The sequence below is a fragment of the Cricetulus griseus genome, chromosome 3 (genome assembly GCF_003668045.3).
Source record: "Cricetulus griseus strain 17A/GY chromosome 3, alternate assembly CriGri-PICRH-1.0, whole genome shotgun sequence".
In the NCBI taxonomy this organism is placed as follows: domain Eukaryota; kingdom Metazoa; phylum Chordata; class Mammalia; order Rodentia; family Cricetidae; genus Cricetulus; species Cricetulus griseus.
The window spans coordinates 14,606,765-14,628,005 of NC_048596.1; the positions used below are offsets into that span (position 1 = coordinate 14,606,765).

The window sequence follows — 21,241 nt, forward strand, 5'->3', positions numbered from 1 at the left end:
GTGGGTGCTGGAAATTGAACCTAGGTCCTAAGGAAAAGCAGTCAGGGTTTTTAATCACTGAGCCATCTCTTCAGCCCCTGGTTATAATTTTTAGGCAGAATTTAAAATTGTGTTTACTTAACCCAGGTGTGCACACTTGTAATCTCAGCACTTGGGAGGATCCTGAGTTCAAGGCCAGTCTGGGATACAGGAGTCTTTGTTTCAAAACAAAGATTAAAAACACAAAATATAGAATAACAATTTTGCTTACAATATTAGGATTTATAAAAAATGTTATAGTTCTGACCTTACCTTTCTACACAGAAAAGAGTAAAATTAACGAGTGGACATGTAGCCTGGGTAGTAGTTGGTTTTTAATGTAAGCTGATGATACTTCATTAATGGTAGGTCACTGTGTAGCATTTCTGGGTATTAAGCTGTTGTTCCTTAAGCCCTCCAAAAGTGAAAAAAATTTATAGTTCCTATCAAGTCTCCAAGTTACATGGTGGGTATTGATGACTTTCCTTTCTGTGTGGTTTGTTGGTTTATGCCATAGAAATTCAAGTATAGCACAGAATTTTAAAACTTTTAAATGTTTATTATTGTGAGTGTATATGATACAAATGTGTGCCTGTGGGTTCTCTCGTATGAAGGTCATAAGATAACCTTCAGGAGTTGATTCTCTCCTTCCTCTGTGGTTTCTAGAGATGGAACTCAGGTTATTAAGGCTTGTGCAGCAAGCATTTTATCTAATGAGCCATCTCTTAGGCTTTAAAACCAGCATGTTTACATGTGTAACGAAAACATGGATGGGGCTGTGGCTATAGCTTGGTTGGCAGAGAGTGCTTGCCTCGCTGCGCAGAGTCCTGGATTTGATCCCTAGCACAGCACAAACTAGGCATGGTGGCACATGCCTGTATCCACAGTACTCTGGAGGCAAAGACAGGAGAGTAAGTTCAAGGTTTTCCTCAGCTGCATAGCAAGTATGAGGCCATCTAAACCTACATGAGACCCCATCTTGAGTGAAAGAACTCTACTCTAAAGAATGCAAGTGTTCTATATATTTATGTTCCATTATTCGGTTAGCCTTCAGGTGCTAGAGCAGTGGTTCTCAATCTTCTTAATGCTGCGACCTATAATACAGTTTTTCATGTTGTGACCCCAACCATAAAATTGCTTCATTGTTACCTCGTAAGTATAATTTTCTATTGTTACGAATGTACTATAAATATCTGGTATGTGGGATGCTACCCAGAGATGCTCCTCTCGAGGATACGTTTAGATGCATCATTCTTAGCAGGGGGAACAGGACTAACCCTGTGAAGAGAGAGAAACATGAACATTTCTAGCAAACATCATTTGGTAAGCATCCTAATTGCACCTAGTCTGCCATAGCTCAGATACATTTCTGACTCATTTAGAATGGTATTTCCTGTAATAATTTAGACAGGTTCCACGCCCTACATTTTTCATAAGGTAGGAGTGATATGAAACAATGGAAATAATAATACAAACATCTCTCAAGGCTTATATATATATATATTTCTTTTTAAAAACTAGATCACGCTCTATGGGTCATACTGGGGATGAGCTCATAACCTTCCTGCTTTGGACTTGTGATTGCTGGTGTTGTAGGTGTATTCCAGAAAGCCTAGTTTAATCCATTGTAAAATTTGTTTGTAGGGTCAGTTTTTGTGTGGTGTTGGGGTAGTGTAGTGTGATGTGATCCCATATGCTAGGTAAATGCAATGTTGGGCTCGAACCCAGGACTCTTAAATACTGAGCTATATCACTCCATCCTAATAAAATACTTTCTAATGAAAAAAAAAATGAGTAATACTTGCAAGTGTGTGCTTTTAAAAACAATCACGTATCTAGTTCTAAAATTGGCAAAATATATGTATATGATTTCAAACATCATATTTTAAAGTAGTTATAAAGTGTGGACTGGCTAAATAAAACTAATTAACATATATGACCTTAGGGCTGAGAAGATAGCCTAGTTGGTGAGTGTTTGCCATGCAGACATGAGGACCTGAGTTGATCTTTGGAATCCATGTTAAAAAACAACAACAACAACAACAAAAACCCCAAAAAAACAAGGCCTTGGGTTGGGCAGGAGAAATGGCTTAGAGGTTTAGAGTGCTAACTGCTTTTCCAGAGGACCCAGGTTCAACTCCAGCACCCACATGGCAACTCAGAACTGTCTGTAACTCTAGTTCTAGGGGACCTGACACCCTCACACAGACATACCTGCACAGGCAAAACCCCAGTGCACGTAAAATGAAAGTTTAAAACAAGAAAACAAGGCCTTGTGGCACACACACACGTTTATAATCCCAGAACTGGGCAGGTGAATACGTGGATTCCCAGAGTTCTCCAGCTAGCCAGCCTTGCCTGGTTGGTGAGCTTTAGGTTGATGAGAGACCCTGTCTGAAAAAATATGCTAGATGACACCCGAGGATAACGTCTGCATGGAGCTCCAGCCTTTATCCATGTAGACATGCCTGCACCTGTATATACATACCTACACAGGTGAACATACATTTGTGTGGATATCATGTGCCTGAGCACACACCCACACACCATTAATTAGTTGTTTTGTGGTGAGGGCACTTAAAGTCTCTCAGTAAGCTAAGTAGTAGGTAGAGGCTAAGAAAAAAGGGTCAGAAGTTGAAGGTCAATTTTGGCTGCATAATGATCCAGGCCAACCTGGACTACACTGAGACCCTATCTCAAATAACATCATCCACCCCCAAATAAAATGTAACAAAGATTTCTCAACTATTTTTGAGTATACAATATTTTATTATTACTGTTACCATGTTGTAAAATAGATATCTAGAGCTAATCTTTCTTTGTTGATGAAAAATTTGAGACATGAGGCCTTGCTTCAAATCTTCTCCAACCCCACACCCCCAAATTAAATTGGCTTAGCACGGTGTCACAAACCTGTAATCACATCTCTTGGGAGTCTGAGGCAGGAAGATTAGGTTAGCTTTGTCAGGGTCAGTTTGAGGCCAGCATAGGCTACACGAGACCCTGTCAAATAACTAAAAATTTTAAAAACAACAGCATAATCTAGTAGTGGTGTCTGACACTATCCTTGGGAGTGGATATCAACAAACGTCTACTCACCCCAGATAGGTTAGCAGACCCTGACAGCAGAACAAGCTAAGGGAGCCACGAAAGTCCAACTTGGTGAACCAGTCAATTTTCTTGGGGTTACTTAAGGAGCAGAAGTGACTAAAGACCATTCTCTCACCAGAAGCCTGCCCAGCATGGCATAGGCAGCAAGAAAAGTTGGAGATGTCTATTGAGACTGTTGGATGGTCTGACTGGTTTGTGAGTGTTTTAGGCAGTTGAGCTTGTCTGCTTCTTTCAGGTGCCTCAGCCTCACTGAACCTGGTGTAGGCAGCTTCACTGGTCTGAAAGTGTCTCTCAGCAGTCCTTATTGCTTATATATGCTTGGGGAAGGAAGGGCCTAATGAATCTGGTAAGTTTCAGGGATTTCCTGAAGCTTTTGAGTTATCTATTCCCTGATCCTAGCTAGCTTCCCTTTGGGATTTGGTTCACTTATCTTGAGAACATCGTGCACCTTACCGAGCTCCCCTCCCAGATAGAAGTGTAATGTGGAGGAGATTGTGACAACAAATAGAAGCAATTTAGTTTTACTCTTCCTCCTCTCCCTCTCCTCTCTTGTCCCCCACCTTTCCCTGCCTTCCCCTCCCCCTCTCTTTCTTTCTTTGTGTGTTTATTTTTGAACAGGGTTTTATGTATCCTAAGCTGGCTTCAAACCTGCTATCTAGCTGAAATAACAGTAAACTTACTGATCCTCATGTCTGTCTGTCTCTTGAGTGCTGGAATTGCAGGTCTGTGCCCCCGTGCCCAGTTTTCTGCATGCTATTCAAGCCCTCTGCCACCGGAGCTGTATGTCTAGCACTAGAGAGTTGCTTGTTTTGTTTTCAGTTAAGTCAATATGTATTGTTTCTGAAATTTTATTAAAGATACTTATTTGAGTTGGTTTTTGCCACTGGCTAAAGTAGGCAGTCTGTAATAATCATTCTCATAACCTGTGCATTGTATGTGATGTTTGAAATTTTTCTTTTAGGAGAATCTGAATGTTCTTGTGTGTATATGTGAGTGTGTGTGGTGTGTGCGTGGAGGTCAGAGGAAGATGTGTGTCCTGCTTTACCATTCTGTGTTTACTCTTTTGAGTCAGGCCCTCTCACGGAACCTGGAGCCAGCCCCAGTCCTCCTGTCTCTGCCTCCCTCAGTGCTGAGGGTACCGGTGCACATAGCCGTGCTTGGCTTTTAATGTGGGTGCCAGGGATGTGAACTTAGGTCTTTATGTATCTCTGTCCACAGTAGCTAAATGCTCTCAGTCAAGTGGATGCCCAGCATCCTGCCCTGCTTCATCATCACTGTGCTAGCGTTGTACATGTCAACACAGACGTGATGATGGTGTGTCATCAGGAAACCCACCTTCAGGATGTGTGACTGTTGTTCTGCCTCATTGCCTTGTGATTGCTCAGTCTCTGGCTCGAGGATAATCATCTGGCCAAACCCTTCACTAGAGTAGGTTCTGCTGTAGTGAGAAGGTGATCGGAGGTGCTTAGATTTCACAGGGATCTGGAAGAATCACATTAGAGAAGCATTTTCTTCAGCATATAGACACTAACAGTGTTTAGTACAGCCCAGAGTTTATAGTCACCAAATCCAGAATGGAGCCATTTGGTTTCTCATCAACTCTTCCTCTTGACTGTGCCTATGATGCTGCAATCAGGTATTGGGATTTACCATTTTGAAGCTCTGATAAGTATAATAAAACAAAGTGTCTTCAGTATAGGGAATTGTCTTTTTCTTTGTAAGCATGGATTATGAGTTTAGTAGTGTTTTTTATTATGTTGAAGAGAAATTTGGTAATTGAACTTGTGCATTTGTAGTTATGCAGTCATTTGTCTTACTTTATAAAATAGCCTGGTGTGATGACTTTGATCTGTAATCTGAGAATTCAAGAGTCTAAAGCAGGAAGAATTGCCAGGTGTTTGAGGCTACCCTTGGCTACATTGTGAATTCTAGGCTAGGCTATGCTCCAGAAATGAGCTCTTGTCTCAAAGAAAAAAAAACATGCAACTCTTTGTCTTTAATAATATTTAGAGACTTTTTTCTTCTCCCTCCCTCCCTCCCTCCCTCCTTCCCTCCCTCCCTCCTCCCCCCCCCTCTCTCTCTCTCTCTCTCTCTCTCTCTCTCTCTCTTTCTTTCTTTCTTTCTTTCTTTCTTTCTTTCTTTCTTTTGGTTTTGTAGACCAGGCTAGCTTTGAACTCACAGAGATCTGCCTGCCTCTGCCTTGAAGTTCTGGGATTAAAGGTGTGCACCACCATGTCTAGCCTTCAAGTTTTCCTTTAGGATTTCTTGTGTGTGTACAGATGACTAAGCATAGGTTCTGGAAACCAAACTTAGCTCCTCTACAAGAGCAGTTTACACTCTTAACCATTGAGCTCTCTTTCCAGTGTCCAGAAATTATTGCTTAAATTGACTTGAAATCTCCAAAGACTTGCCAGTCTTTATTTAAACCTATTGAATAATAATTTCTTTTCAAATTAATTATATACATATAAGGAATAAAAATGAATTTGTTGGCACTTCTAACAGTTCCGTAGCACCTGTCTTAGTGTGTTAGTACTGGGATTCTTAGCAGTGTTTATAATGCTTTCTTTTGACCTCAAGGGAAGTATCAATTGTATACAAAGAGAGACTGCTAGGGGAGACTGGTAAATGTTAAATTCTCTCTTTACCACATAAAGATATCATTAAATGTCATTCATTGTTTTTTGTTTGTTTTTTCTTTCTTTCCAAATTGAGACAGATGGTTGATTTTATTTATTTGGTACTGTGATAGTTTGATACATATGTATATAATGCATCTGAGTAATTAGTATTTCTGTCTCCTTAAACATTTATCATATCTTTGTGTTGGGAGGCATAGGACTGGTCTTTTGCATCTCTTTATAGTAAATCCTAAGTTATTAAAAACCATCGTCACTCTACTCTGCTGTGGAACACCAAATCTTAGTCCTGAGTAAATGTAGTTTGGTTCCCTACCCATTGACCGTGCACGCTTCTGGCTGCTTCAACTCTAGTTCTTCTGCAAGATAAACATTTTCAGTTTTTATGTAGGAATGTGGAATGCAGTACTTGTCTTGTTTTTTTGTTTGTTTGTTTTTTGTTTTTAGCTTTAAAAAAAAAAGATAGGCTCTCATAACCCAGACTAACTTTGAACTTCTTATGCAACTAAAGATGAGCTTGAACTTGTGATTCTCCCGTGTCTGCCACCCGTCTCCACCACCACATTTATTTTATGTGGTACTGGAATTGAAGCTAGGAAAGGGCTCCACCAACTGAGCTACATCTTCAGCCTCCATTGTCTTTCCCTCCCACTGTGTGTGTGTGCACGGGTACATGTACGCATGCATGTTTCATTTGTGTATGGGCACATGTTTTAGATTGTTCTTGCTGTTGCATTAAATCTGCAGTTATCTCAAAATATAAAAGGGTTAATAAAAACCAGTGACAATTCATTCCTTGTATATTTTAGATATGAGTTGTTCTTGATAATATGCAAGTTGTGTGTTACCTTTGTCATATTGTTTGTGGAAGATCACTGTGATAAGGTAAAATGCACCTTTCTGTACAATTTAAATTTTATTGAGGTCAGCCAGGCAGTGGTGGCGCACGCCTTTAATCCCAGCAGTTACTTGGGAGGCAGAGGCAGGCGGATCTCCATGAGTTTGAGGCCAATCTGGTCTCCAGAGGGAGTTCCAGGACAGCGAAGGCTACATAGAGAAACCTTGCCCCCCCCCCCAAAAAAATAATAGAGGCCTACTTATATAAAATTGAGTTAAAATTTAGTGATTCTTAGTTTATTGATCAAATTAGGCGATTCTTTAGTTTTATTAGTCTTCTTAGTTTCTGGCCACCCCTATCTTACTTTCACCATATTCTGTCTAGAATTTGCTATTCTAGACGTTTCATGTGAATATAATTATATAGTCTGTGCTTTCTTTGACTTCTTTCATTTCCCATAGTGATTTTAAAAAGCCGAACATGGTAACTAACACACACCTTCAATCCCAGCACTCAGGAGGCAGAGGCAGGTGGCTCTCTGAGGCCAGGTTGATTTACATAGTAGTTCCAGGTCAGCTAGTGTTGCACCTTTTCAAGTTTAGTTTCTGTTGTAACAAGTCATTTCCCAGATTATGTTTGCTTTTTATCTTTATCAGTAGTATCTTTATCAGTAGTCTTTTGATGAACAGATGTTCTTAATTAAATTGATTTGGGGGAACTCGATATAAAATGTACCTTTGCAAAGTATACAACTCAGTGGGATTGTTATAGTCAAAAGATTGTACAACCCTTACTACTGTCTATTTCCAGAACATTTTTATCACCCCAGAAGGAACCTGTCACTCAATAAGGCTAACTCTCCATTCGGTCTTCCCTTCAGCAAACACAAACATACTTTCCATCTCCGTAGACTTACTTATTCTGGATATTTCATACAAATGGAGATCATGTATTCTGTGGACTTTTATGTCTGGCTCCTTTCACTTAGCATTACAAAAATATTTTGAAAAACTCTTTTTATGGAGTTGGAGAGAGGCTCATCAGGTAAGAACACTTACTGCTCTTGCAGAGGACCTGGGTCTACTTTCTTAACATTTATATGGTGGCTCACAACCATCTATAACTGTATTCCAGGGGATCCGTCACCCTCTTTCTGGCCTCTGGGCATCAGGCACACACATAGTATACATGCATATATTCAGGAAACACACTCATACAGATAGGATAAAATCTTAAAAAAAAATAGTGTGTGTGTGTGAGAGACAGGGTTTGTTTTCACACTGCGTGAATGACTTGTGGCAGTCTTCCTGCTTCTGCCTTCTGAATGCTGGGATTATAGTCGTGTGGCACCGTGTCCAGCAAGCAGAATGTTTTGAGCGTCACCCATGTCAGTGTACTGTGTAGGTCAACTGTATTACATTTTCCATTCACGTAGTGCTTTGCGTTTGCGTTGTTTTCCTGGGGGCTGTTGTGAATAATACTGTGTGCTGGTTAGTTTTGTGTTTGTTAGTTTGTTTACTTTGTTGTTGTTGTTGTTGTTTGTCAGCTTCACACAATCTGGAGTCATCTGAGAAGAGGCGACCTTAATTGATGATTTCTGTGGAAGGGCCTGTCCCTGCTGGGCTGATGTCATGCCTAGGCAGTTGGTTCTGAAACATATAGTAAAGCCAACTGAGCACCCAGGCAAGCGGCCTTTCTCCATGACCTCTGCTTCAGTTCCTCCAGGCAGTTTTCTCATCCCAGCAGCTGCTTCCCACATAACCACAAGAGAGTCTTGTGATTAGTTACAAATGCTCAGCCAATAGCTAGGCTCGTTACTAGTTAACTCCTCTTACACTTAAATTAACTGATTTTCTTATCTATGCTTTGTCACGTGGCTTGGCACCTTTTTTCAGTACAGCATGCCCATCTTAGTTCTCTCTGCTTCTGCTGGTGGCTCCCGGCTCTGCCCCTCTTTCTTCCCAGTCCTTAGCTCGGTTGTCCTGCCTGTACCGCCTGCAGGGCGCCTAGCCAATCAGCTTTCTATTGACAATGAGAGCAGTATTTCACAGTGTACAGGATTACCCCAGAGCAGTTCCTGCCCCGACTTCCTTCAGCTGTGCAACTGTGATTGGGACACCAAATAAATGCCTTCCCCCCCAAGTTGCTTTTGGTGATGTTGTTCCACCACAGCAATAGACACCTAAAATCAAAATATGGTATTATGAACATCTGAGTAAAGTTTTGTATGGACATTTGTTTTGGTATTGTATCTAGGAATATAATTTTCTTGGTTATATGGCAACTATGCTTAAGTTATTGATACATTGTTGATTGTAATGTCTCATTTTACAGTCTACTTTCAGTATGTGAGCATTTCAGTTTCTCTGCATCTTTACACAGCTGCTATTGTCTTTTGATTAGAATAGCCATCTTAGTGTATGTATCCATGGTTTTCAGTTTTTATTTTCCCTATGAGGTTAGTTGAGTATCTTTACAGGTTTTTTTTTTTTTTTTTTTATTGTAAAGCTAGGTTCTTACTTGATGTGGAAGCACATGCCTATAATCTTGGCACTTGGGAACAGAGGCAGAATTCAAGTCCACCCTCACCTACATAGTGAGTTCAAAGCTAACTAAAATTATGTGAGACCTTGCTTCAAACAAAACAAAACAAAAGAAGACCCAGACAAGTTCTCACTCTGTACAAGTTCTCACTCTGTAGCCCAGTTTGGCTTTAAACCAGCAGTAGTCTTGCCTCAGTCTTCCCAATGCTACGATTACACTATGCTTTACATTTTCATGCCTTAAAAAAGATTTTTAAAGTGTGTGTGTGCGTGTGTGTGCATTGCGCGCGCGCAAATGCACTGGGAGGCCAGAAGATACTAGATTCTGTGGAACTAGAATTATCGGCAGTTGTGAGCTGCCCAGCATGGATGCTAGGGTCTGAGCCTGGGTCCTTTGAAAGAGCAGACTTTATTCCTGAGCCACCTCTGCAGTTTCATTCCCATGCTTTAGTGACCCTTTATTTATATTCCTTTGAGAAATGCCAGATCTTTAGCCTTTCTAAATACAAGTTTCTTGTGGGAGTGGGGGGGTAAAGTGTGCTGTGTCTGTATGTGTTACACTCATATATGTGTGCATGTTCATATGAAGGCCAGAGGTCAACATCAGGTGTCTTTCTCAATTGCTGCTTTTTCTACTTTTTTTTTTTTTTTTTTTTTTTTTTTTGAGACCGCATCTTTCACTGAACTTGGAGTTTACCTGTTCCTGCATCCCCAGCACTGGACTCCAGGCATGTCCTACCAGGCCTAGCTTTTGAGCTTTTTGCCTGGATGCTGGGGATCCAGACTCAGGGCATTTATGAACAGAGTGATCTCCCCAGCTCCAGAGTGTCACAGCTTTACCACTTATACTTAGGTTTTAGGTACATTTTTGTTTATTATGCACAGAGCCAACCTTCTGCCCTAGCTCTTGTTTTTTATAGCTGCTCTTTATTAGGTTGAGGAAGCTCTTCTTTGTTCCTATTGTTGAGTTCTTTTTATCAAGAATTGCAGTGTGTGTGCTTGTGTGTGTGTGTATGTATGTATGTATGTATGTATGTATGTACACACTGGAGTGTGCCACAGCATGCGTGTGGAATCAGAGGATAACTGTTGGTGGAAGTCTCTGTCCTGCCCAGACCCACTGCCATTCAGTCCCCAAATAAACACACAGAGGCTTATATTAATCATAAACTGTTTGGCAGATGGCTTAGCCTTCTCTTATTAACCCATAACTATTAATGTATGTATTTCCACGTGGTCTTCTCTTTCTGGTGATGCTCAGCCCTCCTGATTCCTCGGCAGCTACATGGTGTCTTCCCCTTGACTCACTCTCTGTGTTCCTCTTCCCAGAATTCTTCTAGTCTCGTAGCCCTACCTATACTTTCTTCTTGGCTACATCCTGCCTGTCCATTAGCCGAAGCAGCTTTACTGGTCAAACAATAAGAGAATCATATATTCACAGCATGTAGAAGGACATCCCCAATCAGATAACTGTAGAGTCATTTCTCTGCTTCCATCAATGTGGGTCCAGGAATTGAACTCAGGCTATCAGGCTTGCATGGCAAACAGTTTTAGTCACTGAGCATCTCCCTGGCTCTTTTTGTCTTTTTGAGATGGGATCATGTAGCCAAGATTTATAAACTCTTGTATTCTGTCCCAACTTATTGGATGCTAGATTGTAGCATATACCAACATGCCTAGTTATGCAGTGCTGGCCAGTGAACTCTGTCTTTGTGTGCTCAGCAAGTACTCTGTCAGCCAAGCTATAAACATTTATTGTTTATTTTTGATTTAAATTATTTACTATCTATCTTAGAGTTCCTCTTTGGTTTTTTGTTTGTTTGTTTTAGAGATTGAACAGGACTTCTTTCACAGGCAGTGATTCTCATACTTTCCTTTTTTTTTTTTTTTTCTTTTTTGGAGACAAGGTCTCACCTTGTAGCCCTTGCTGGTCTGGAACTCACAGAGATCTGCCTCTTTTTGTCTCTTGACTGCTGGCATTAACAGTGTGTGCCACCATGCCTGGCCCTAACCCTGTTTTTTTTATGTTTTTATTTACAACGTTTCAGTAAGTTGCCCAGACTAACCTTGAACTTGCTCTGTGGTCCACGCACTTTGGACCCTTCCCCTCAGCCTCCCGTGTACCTGACATTACAGGCTTATGCCACCAGACATAGCTCTGATGTGCTTATTTCTTCCAGGAGGCAGGAATGTTTCAAACCTTAGCTTGATCTGAGATTTATTATTAACTTTTAAAATGTTCTGGATTTGCCTTTTATGTAAAAATTTATAAATATCTTTTCACATGAGCTGAATATTTTGGGTAAAAGATATTTTTTGAACACAGGTGTTTTCCTTAAAAAAACAGTTAAGCTGGGTGGTGATGGCCCTTCAGCTCTTCGGAGTCAGAGGCAGAGGCAGGTGGATCTCTGTGAGTTTGAGGCCAGCCAGGTCTACAGAGCTAGTTCCAGAACAGCAAAGGCTACACGGAGAAACCCTGTCTTGAAAAACCACCCCCCCCCCAAAAAAAAAAAACCCTCAAAAAACAGTTAATAAAATCAGAGGGGGGAAACGTTTTGTGGAAATACTTTAATTTCCCCTGAATATGGTCTAGTACATAAGCACTTTCTTCTTGTAGCTTACATAGTTTCTTTTCTAAGAGGGAAAGTAATTGAATTGTTCATTAAAACTAAATTATTTACCTGGCCTTTTCCTATTCTGAGTAAATGGGAATGATTTTGACCGACTAGGGCTGCTCCAGTCTGTGAAACTCACATTGTTTGTGTGCTGTTGGAGGGCCTCTTTAGGGGGTAAATTTGCTTTTTCTGTGTTACGATTCCTGTCTCTTACAGAACCTTGCATTTAGGTTGTCTTCTTCCTTAACTGGCCAGTGTTAAACATTCCAGGCCTTTAGTAATTTTTCCTGGTCTCTACCCTCCACCTCTCAGTAGGTTTTCAAGTTTTAAAGCTGAAGAGATTGGTCCCTGAGATACAGCCTAGTGGCTTTGTGCCTGAATTTGTTGGGCCTCTCAGGGCCTGTGTTCTCAGCTTTAACAAATAAGCTACAGTTCTCCAGAGATCAGTGGAGCTTGTTTGTTGATCCTGTATTCTTATCCAGAGGAAGTAGTCTTTGAGAATGTCTAAGGAAGGGTAAGTGTACTTATTATACTTTCTTTGATTTTTCTCTGTGAAGAACTATTATCTGCGTAAATTGAAGATTAATAAGAAATGCTGCCAGTCTGAGTTTGGAGGTAGAGGCAGATTGAACAAAATTCAACCAAAGCTTGTAGTGTGTTAATATATAATCTACTGTAAAGATCTATGTTGTTTGAAAGACAGCATTAAGTACCCTGCTTTTCTTCCTATAGAACTAATTTTTGTTTTATTAGAATGTTTATAAAGATTAGAAACAAGAAGTGGCCTACAAAGAATTGAGTGAAGTTTAAGAATTTAAAGGCATTTAAAAATAAATTGTTCCTTTAGAAACGTTGAAAAGCAGCCTTACTCTCTTTCTGGACAGTGTAATCAGTCCCTGTTCCTCTTTGATTTGTAATGTAAAATACACTGTTAATTTTCATTTTTGCATTATTTTCTCAGATGTTTCAGAATCTCGAGTTATTGATTCTCCTTTTGTTACCTTTGTAATGAATGACAAATTAGTTACCCCAGTACTGTTAGTTGTTTGATTTCTAGCCTTTCCTGGGAGCTGTTCCTTTGCTGTTCTTTTATGGAGTTTTGACATGGTTCTAGAGTGTTGTTTATTTAAATTGAATCAGTATTTATTATGGGCAAAGTAAAAGTCACTGATCCACTTTACTACTGTTCTCTCTCTCTCTCTCTGTCTCTGTCTCTATCTCTTTCAAATTTTACTTCTGTTTCTAAACTTTATTACTGAATAAAGAAAAGAACCAGGGTATAATAATTCTATATTATATTTTGATGTCTTATAACATCACTTGAATTTGAGGGGTTTCTTTTAAATGTAAAAGTTATAAAAAAAGAACTATTTATTTAGGCTATCATGTTTCTTCCAATGCTGTTACAGATTGCAGAAGCTTCTCCAACCCCCCCACCCCTACCCCAAGGTTTCTCTGTGTAACAGTCTTTGCTGTTCTGGAGCTCACTCTGTAGATCAGGCTGTCCTTGAACTCACAGATATCCCCCTGCCTCTGCTTCCCAAGTGCTGGGACTAAAGGCGTACGCCACCACCACTCAGCTAGCAAAGCATTTTAATGATGATGTTTGTCATAGATGTTGACATATTTGCCAGTCCCATACATATGGCTATTTAGAAAACTTACTTGTAGATTTAGGATGAACTATATTTAAAGGTGGGGTTAAAAATTGAGATAGGTAATTATTGTTTACCTTCACTCTGGTAAACAAGATGAGATATATATTTAGAGAAAGTTAAAGTTGAGTATAGCACAGAACAGCACCATAAAGTGGTAAAGATAGGCTTTCAGGTTTGTCTCTGTCTGCTGATGGGACAATCCCTTAAAAGAACATGGGTTATGTAAGCAAAACCAATAGTTGTTACTATTTTTAGAAATAAGTAGCTAAATTTTGTGCTTTGGGATGAATTTTTTTTTGAAATAAGGTTTCATGACTTGTTTATAATCATTATAGTCAACTGTTTTTATCATCAATATTCATCAATTTGTTACTTTGTGACATCTATGAAATATTCCATGTGCCACAAAACGATGCTTCACAGAAACAGACACTGTATTTGTTAATGACCCCATAAGATTATAGTGGAGGTGAAAATTTCCCGTTGCCTAGTGACATAGGGTCAGTGCAGGGCACAATGCACCATTTGTGTTTTTATGGTATGCTGGAGTAAACAAATCAATTGTGCTGCCAGCCACACAAAGTAAAGCCCATATAACTGTGTACAGTATATAATACTTGATTGCACATAATCATGTTAGTACTTTATAAATTTATTACACTATACTTAACAAATTATTATTTTAGAATGTATTCTTTCCATTTACAAAAATATTTGGACATGGAGAAGTAGAGGCCCTGAGTTTGGTCTTCAGAACCCATGTAAAAATCCAGGAGTGATAGCGCATGCTTGTAATCCCAGTCCTGGGAGCCAAGTGACAAGTGATCCCTGAGGCTCACTGGCCAGCCAGCCTGCCTGCCTTGGAGAGCTCTTGAGTAGTGAATGGCCTTGGCTTGAAAAGAAAAAAAAATAAAGGATGACCCCTGAGTAGTTACACCCAAGGTTGTCTTCTGGCCTCCATATATCCATGGGTACATGTAGAATTGAATGCACACACAAAGGTTCACATAAACACGCACTTTGTGAGATATTTGTACACTGTGTGAAAATATATCGCTGTGATTCATTTAATAGAGAGCTGAACGGTCAATAGGAAGTATAGGCAAGACCTCTGGGCAGAAAGAGAGGAAGAGGAGATGAATCTAGATGCCTTGGGGATTTGGAATGAGTCAGACATACAGAATGGGAGAGAGGTAAAGGACATGTTGTGTAACTTAGACTAATAAAAAAATATGGGTTAATTTAAGTAGTAAGAGCTAGAGGTACAAACCTAATTTCAGACCCAGCTTTCATAATTAATAACAAATCTACATGTCATTACTTATGAGCTGGCAGCCTTCCTCCAAAATCTGATTACAACACAAAAAAAACAAAAAATGTAAGACTGTGTTATGTTAGTCCATTAGCAGCCTTATGTAGGTCCTCTTCACTGCCCTTCTTGATTACAGCGAGGCCATGTGGAATGATTGACCTATGCCGTCAGTGTTTGTGTAAACATACTGATGCTCACATAGTGTGTCCCATCATTATGGGATGAATGTTTGAGCCTTTGTAAACCCATGATTGTTGAGATAGTTTGATAATAGTTTAGCGCTCTTTGGTGGGTCAGCCGATCTGGGAGGAAGGGCAGAGAAACACTCCTGTGGTTCTTTGTATTTCTCTATTTAAGTGTTCCCAGGTAAACAGCCATTTATCATTTATCTTGGGTCTAGTGAAGTCATTACATCCTCTCGTTCACTGCATTCACCTCCCAAGTGCTGGGATGACAGTCATGCAACCACTGCACCCAGTTTATGCTGTGCTGGGATCAAACCCAGGGTTCCATGCATGCTGGGAAAGCGCTCTACGTACAGAGCCACATCCTCAGCTTTGAGTTGTTACTTCTTAAACAAGCTATGTACACATAGAAAAATAATAATGGAGGATGGATTTTAGATCCAATTAAATGTTTGTATCCTTGAATACAGAAAAGATTTTTTTACTTAAAACATATAAAAGCCTAAAATAAATTTGGCTTCATCAAAACAAGCAAAAACTTGCTTTTTGAAAGGTATCACTAAGAAAATAAAAGGAAAGCCACAGACAAAATATTTTCATATTTGTATCTGATAATATAGTGTGTTCTCACAAACCTATTCAAAATATCTGAAAAAATCTTACTACATATAGGACAAACAATGCATCTTAAAAATGGAAAAAACCGGTTTCATGGGGAAAAAAGGCAAGAAATACCAAATAAGCGCTCAAAAGATGTGTATTCACCAATGGCAGTTTATGGTGGAGAGGATGTGGAGAAAGGGGAACACTCCTCCACTGCTGGTGGGAGTGCCAACTTGTACAGCCACCTTGGAAATCAGTATGGTGATTCCTCAGGAAAACGGGAATGAGTCTAGCACAAGATCCAGCAATCCCACTCCTAGGCATATACCCAAAAGAAGCACATTCATACAACAAGGACATCTGTTCAACTATGTTCATAGCAGCACTATTTGTAATAGCCAGAAACTGGAAGCAGCCTAGATGCCCCTCAACCAAAGAATGGATAGAGAAAATGTGGTACATTTACACAATGGAGTACTACTCGGCAGAAAAAAACAATGGAATCTTGAAATATGCAGGAAAATGGATGGAACTAGAAGAAACCATTCTGAGCGAGGTAACCCAATCTCCAAAAGACAAAAATGGTATGTACTCACTCATATTCGGATTTTAGACATAGAGTAAAGGGATTACCAGCCTACAATCCACACTGCCAGAGAAACTAGTAAACAAGAGGGCTCTAAGAGAGACATACATGGTCCCCTGGAGAAGGGGAAAGGGTCAAGATCTCCTGAGCAAATTGGGAGCATGGGAAGAGGGGGGAGGGAGCTAGAGAATGAGAAGGGGAGAAGAGGAGGGGTGAGGAGAACATGAGGGAGCAGAAAGGCTGAGTCAGGGAAGAATAGAAGATAACAAGAATGGAGATACCATAATAGAGGGAGACATTTTAGGTTTACAGAGAAATCAGGCACTAGGGAAATGTCTGGAGATCTACAAAGATGACACCAGCTAACAATCTAAGCAACAGAGGAGAGGCTACCTTAAATGCCCTCCCCTGATAATGAGATTGATGACTGACTTATATGCCATCCGATAGCCCTCATCCAGCAGCTGGTGGAAGTAGAAGCAGACAGCCACAGCTAATCACTGAACTGAACTGAAATCCAGATGCAGAGAAGGACAAGTGAACAGCAAAGGGGTCCAGACCAGGCTGGTGAAACCCACAGAAACAGCCAACCTGAACATCGGGGAACTCTTGCTCCCCAGACTGATAGCTGGGAAACCAGCATGGGACTGATCCAGACCCCAAGAACATGGGTTTCAGTGAGGAAATCTACGGGACCTCCTGTAGTAGTTCAGAACTTATCCCTAGCACAGGTGTGGACTTTGGGAGCCCATTTCACATAGAGGGATACTCCCTGAGCCAAGACACACACACGGGGGGGGGGGGGGGGGAGCGCTAGGCCCTATTCCAAAGGATACAATAAACTCTGATGACACCCTATGGAAGGCCTCACCCTCCCTGGGGAGCAGAAAGGATATGTGATAGGTAGGGTTTTAGTTGGGGGTGGTGGTGGTAGGGGAGGACCGGAGGGACAAGGGAACTGGGATTGACATGTAAAACAATCTCGTTTCTAATTCAAATAAAAAAAAAAAACTGCAAAAAAAAAATGTCTGGCTCCTTATCAAGATAAGACATTACAAAATCAATATTTGAAACAATGTATCACATCAATTATGAGAAATAACCCACGAAGTGATAAGGAAGTGGCAATTAAAATGGCATTTGCTTATGGTGCCATTTCTATGAATTCCACAAACTGTCCAAGAACAGACCCTTTCCATATACTCCCAGCATATAAAACATTACCATTAAAAGCTGCTGAGATGACTCAGAAGTTTTCTGCTTTTGGCGAAGGCCCAGGTTCGGTTCCCAGCACCTACTTCAGACAGTCCACAACTGTCTGTAACTGTCGCTCCAAGGGATCTGACGTCTTCTGGACTCCTCAGATACCTGCATTCACATACCCATTCCTGAACACATACATACATACATACATACATACATACATACATACATACATGCTGATATACATAAAAAGTAAATATTTAAAATAATTACAACAATTTATTTGCTAAAGAAAATGTGATTTTCATTTAAAATTAAGAAGCAAGATTATATAACAACATTTATGGATATTAATGTTTTCATTTATTTTTTTGTGTGTGGATGTCTTGCCTGAATGTATGTCTATTACCACACGTGTGCAGTGAGTGCCTCAGGAGACCACAAGTGTTGGATCTCTGGAGCTGGAGTTGCAGACAGTTGTGAGCCGGCAAGTGGGTTCTGGGAATTGAACTCAGATCCTCTGGATGATCAGCCAGTGCCCTTAAGTGCTGAGCCATCTCTCCTGCCCTTGAAGACTCTTAGGGATGCTGGCTTCCTTTGAAAGCTCTACTTTGTTTTCTAGTTACAAAAAATTTCAGGGTAGCCAGTGTAAGAACAAAACACCTGGATGACCCTAACCCCGCCCCCTAACAACCCGGGCACTCACTCACCCACCATGCCTTTCGACCTTTGCCCTACTGCGCATATGCAACCTTCCCTTTAAAAGGTCCTGCCCCACACCCCTGGCTCTCTCTTCCTTTCGGCTACCCTAGGGTTGGCTGACTGCCCATCCCCCCTTTCCCCTCTTCTGGTAAATAAACTCCACGTGGGTTGCTTATCCGTTGTTCCTTTCTTTATTAGCAGCTGCAGCTTAAACAAAAGAATAACAGCCAGGGCTGTTTAGTGAAACATTGCCTCAATTTTTCTCTTCTATTTTTTTGTTGTGTGTGTGTGGGTGGGGGGTACACATGTGGAGGTTAGGGGAATAACTTTTGGAAATCAGTTCTCTCCCTTCCATCATCAGGGCCCTGGTGGCCAAACTCAGGACTCCAGCTTTGCTTGCAAAGGCCATTACCTGCTGAGCCATCCTGACAGACTACAGCTTTATATCTTGAAACATGGCTCTGGGTACTTAACCAAAATTTACCTTCCTGTCTGTCCTACAATTGCTAGCCCAGTAGTTTCCAAAGAAGTGTGTGGCAGTCTTCTCAAGACCATCCTTGGAGATAAGGGAAGAAAACAGGAAATTTTCTGTATCTGATTTTTAAAAAATATTTATTTATTTATTTATTTATTTATTTATTTATTTATTTATTTATTTGCCACCCTGGGTTTTATTCAGTAGGTAGTTACAGTCGTGTCATTGTGTTAGCTTGTGTATTGGAGCCTAGGGTGGCTCTTTGCAAAGCTCAGGTGCAAGCTAAGGAAGCCAGGCAGTTCAGGGTCACTTCCTCTTTCTCAGGCCTTGGCCTGAGCTCTCAATGCTAGACTCTCTGGCATGACTGAGATGCTATCAGAGAAATACCTCACAGGACTCATGTGAGTGCCCATCCCCCATACCCAAACCCAACAAGCCTTTACACTGGATTGCTTCTGGCTGGAGGAGGGGAGGGAGAAGGGAACTGGGATTGTCATGTAAAACAATTTTGTTTCTGATTCAAATTAAAAAATCTAAAAAAAAAAAAAAAGATGGATATTCATCAGGGAACTTGGGGTTGAAACCACAATGAAATGCCATTGTACACACATTAGAATGGCTAAAGTTAAAAATACAGGAATATATGTGTATCAGGTGTATAACTAAGTGACCCCTAACACCACAGTCAGTCAGTAGACTAACAGTGTGAAACAGCTGCTATCCCATGCATGGCTAATGAGAGTGCAAGGTAAAAGTCTGGCAGTATCTTTTCAAGTTATATATACCATATCACCCTAGTAATTCCACTTTTAGATATTTGCCCAAGAAAAATAAAAGTATAGCTGGCTAGCAATAGTGCATGCCTTTAATCTCAGCACTCAGGAGGCAGAGGCAGGTGGGTTTCTGCGAGTTTGAGGCCAGCCTGGTTTACCTTTCTTTGCTTCTTACTCTGTGGCTGGCCCCTGGTCTCCTCCTCCTGTCCCTAGATTTCTCTTCCCATTTATTTTCTCTTCCTGATATCTCTCCCCCCCCCCATTTCTCTCTCCTGCCTAGCTGTTGGCTGTTCATCTCTTTATTAGACCAATCAGGTGTTTAGACAGGCAAAATATTACACTTTACAGAGTTAAACAAATGCAACATAAAAGAATGCAGTGGATCTTTGCATCATTGAACAAATATTTCATAGCATAAATGAATGTAACACATTTTAAACTAATATTTCACAACAGATACCTGTTGGGAAAGACATGCATACACAAATGTGTACCTATACCACACACATAAACATAAGATCAAACCCAAAACCCCATGTGGGTGGCCCCTGAGGAATGACACAGTGACACCCCTTCCCCCAATACACACACAAACCTCACACGTGGGGCCAAAGACCAGTGGTCTGTGTGGTACTTTAGGGTCTGGAGTTGGGGAAGAGATTATGAAAGGACATGGTTTTTTGAATTGAAGGAAATAGTGGTGGTTGTATGATTGTGTACAGGTGTCCAAACTTACCAACTTGCCAGGTGGTAGTAGTACATGCCTTTAATCCCAGCACTCGGGAGACAAATACAGGCAGATTTCTGTGAGTTCAAGGCCAGCCTGGTCTACAGAGTGAGTTCCAGGACAGCTAGGGCTGTTACACAGAGAAACCCTGTCCTGAAGAAAAACAAAAAACAGCCCCCCCCCAACCCCAACTTTATAGGTAATACAGTTGGGTTTCTCTCTCTCTCTCTCTCTCTCTCTCCCCCTCTCCCTCTCCTCCCCTCTCCTCTCCTCTCCTCTCCTCCTCTCCTCCCCCCTCTCCCTAATCCACCCCCCCCAGGCTGTCCTTGACATTTGGCCCAGGCAATCCTGCTTCAGCTTCTTTCCCAGCTGATTTTTAAAAATGGGTAAATTCTAACTTAAAGTTGTTAGAATTCCCCTGCCCTTTGGAACCCAGGATTTTGTGCATAGTAGACAAGTGACCAGACATTCCAACTCCCAACAATTTTTCTACATTCATTTATTTCATTTGGAGGTGCACATGTAAGCATGCAGTTGTGCGGGCCATGGTGTGTTTATGGAGGTCAGATGACAACTTGTGGGATTTGGTTTGCTCCTACTGTGTGGTTCCTGGGGATTGAACTCAGGTCTTCCAGCTTGTTGCCTCTGCCTCTGAAGGACTGTGATTAAAGGTGTGAGCCTTTATAATTAAAAAATATAATTCTTTGTTGATTCTTTGGAAATTTCACATCATATCCCCCGTCCAGTCCCTGCATAACCCCCTCTCCCCCGCAGCTTCCCCCATCAAAGAATTCCCTCCCCCAATCAGTTAAAAACAAGACACAAAACCCCTGCCTTACTTCTCCATCTTTACAACACCTCTTCATCCATCCTGGTGGCATCGGGTGCTGTGGTGTGTCATGCAGTGGGCTCCTTTAGTTCAGTCAGCCCCACCCATAAAATAGTCATTGCAATGAGTCATTGGTCTGGTTCAAGTCCTCTGGCCTCTGGCACACCATCATCAGTGGACCTTCACCTAAATGCCTCTTGGGACATCTTGCTAATGCCCTGAGTCATGGAAATCCTGTGGTTATCAGTTAATGGTTCTGCAGGACCAGTCCATTCACGAACTCCAGCAGGAGGCAGAGGCAGGCGGATCTCTGTGAGTTTGAGACCAGCCTGGTCTACAAGAGCTAGTTCCAGGACAGCCTCCAAAGCCACAGAGAAACCCTGTCTCGAAAAAGAACCCATTCAGGTGGTGGGAGTGAAGGTCC

At 41.1% G+C, this 21,241-nt stretch overlaps 1 protein-coding gene and 1 long non-coding RNA gene across 3 annotated transcripts in view; one reads left to right on the forward strand and one right to left on the reverse strand.

Moving 5' to 3' along the window:
* Nt5c2 (5'-nucleotidase, cytosolic II) overlaps positions 1 to 21,241 on the forward strand; it is a 79,335-nt gene that overhangs the window by 18,307 nt on the left and 39,787 nt on the right. The gene's annotated exons all lie outside the window — the stretch shown is intronic.
* Positions 20,472 to 21,016, reverse strand: LOC113831377. The gene is made up of 2 exons (XR_003483677.2): positions 20,828 to 21,016; positions 20,472 to 20,667 (listed from the first exon to the last, which is right to left on the reverse strand). It is a non-coding gene; the product is annotated as an uncharacterized LOC113831377 (long non-coding RNA).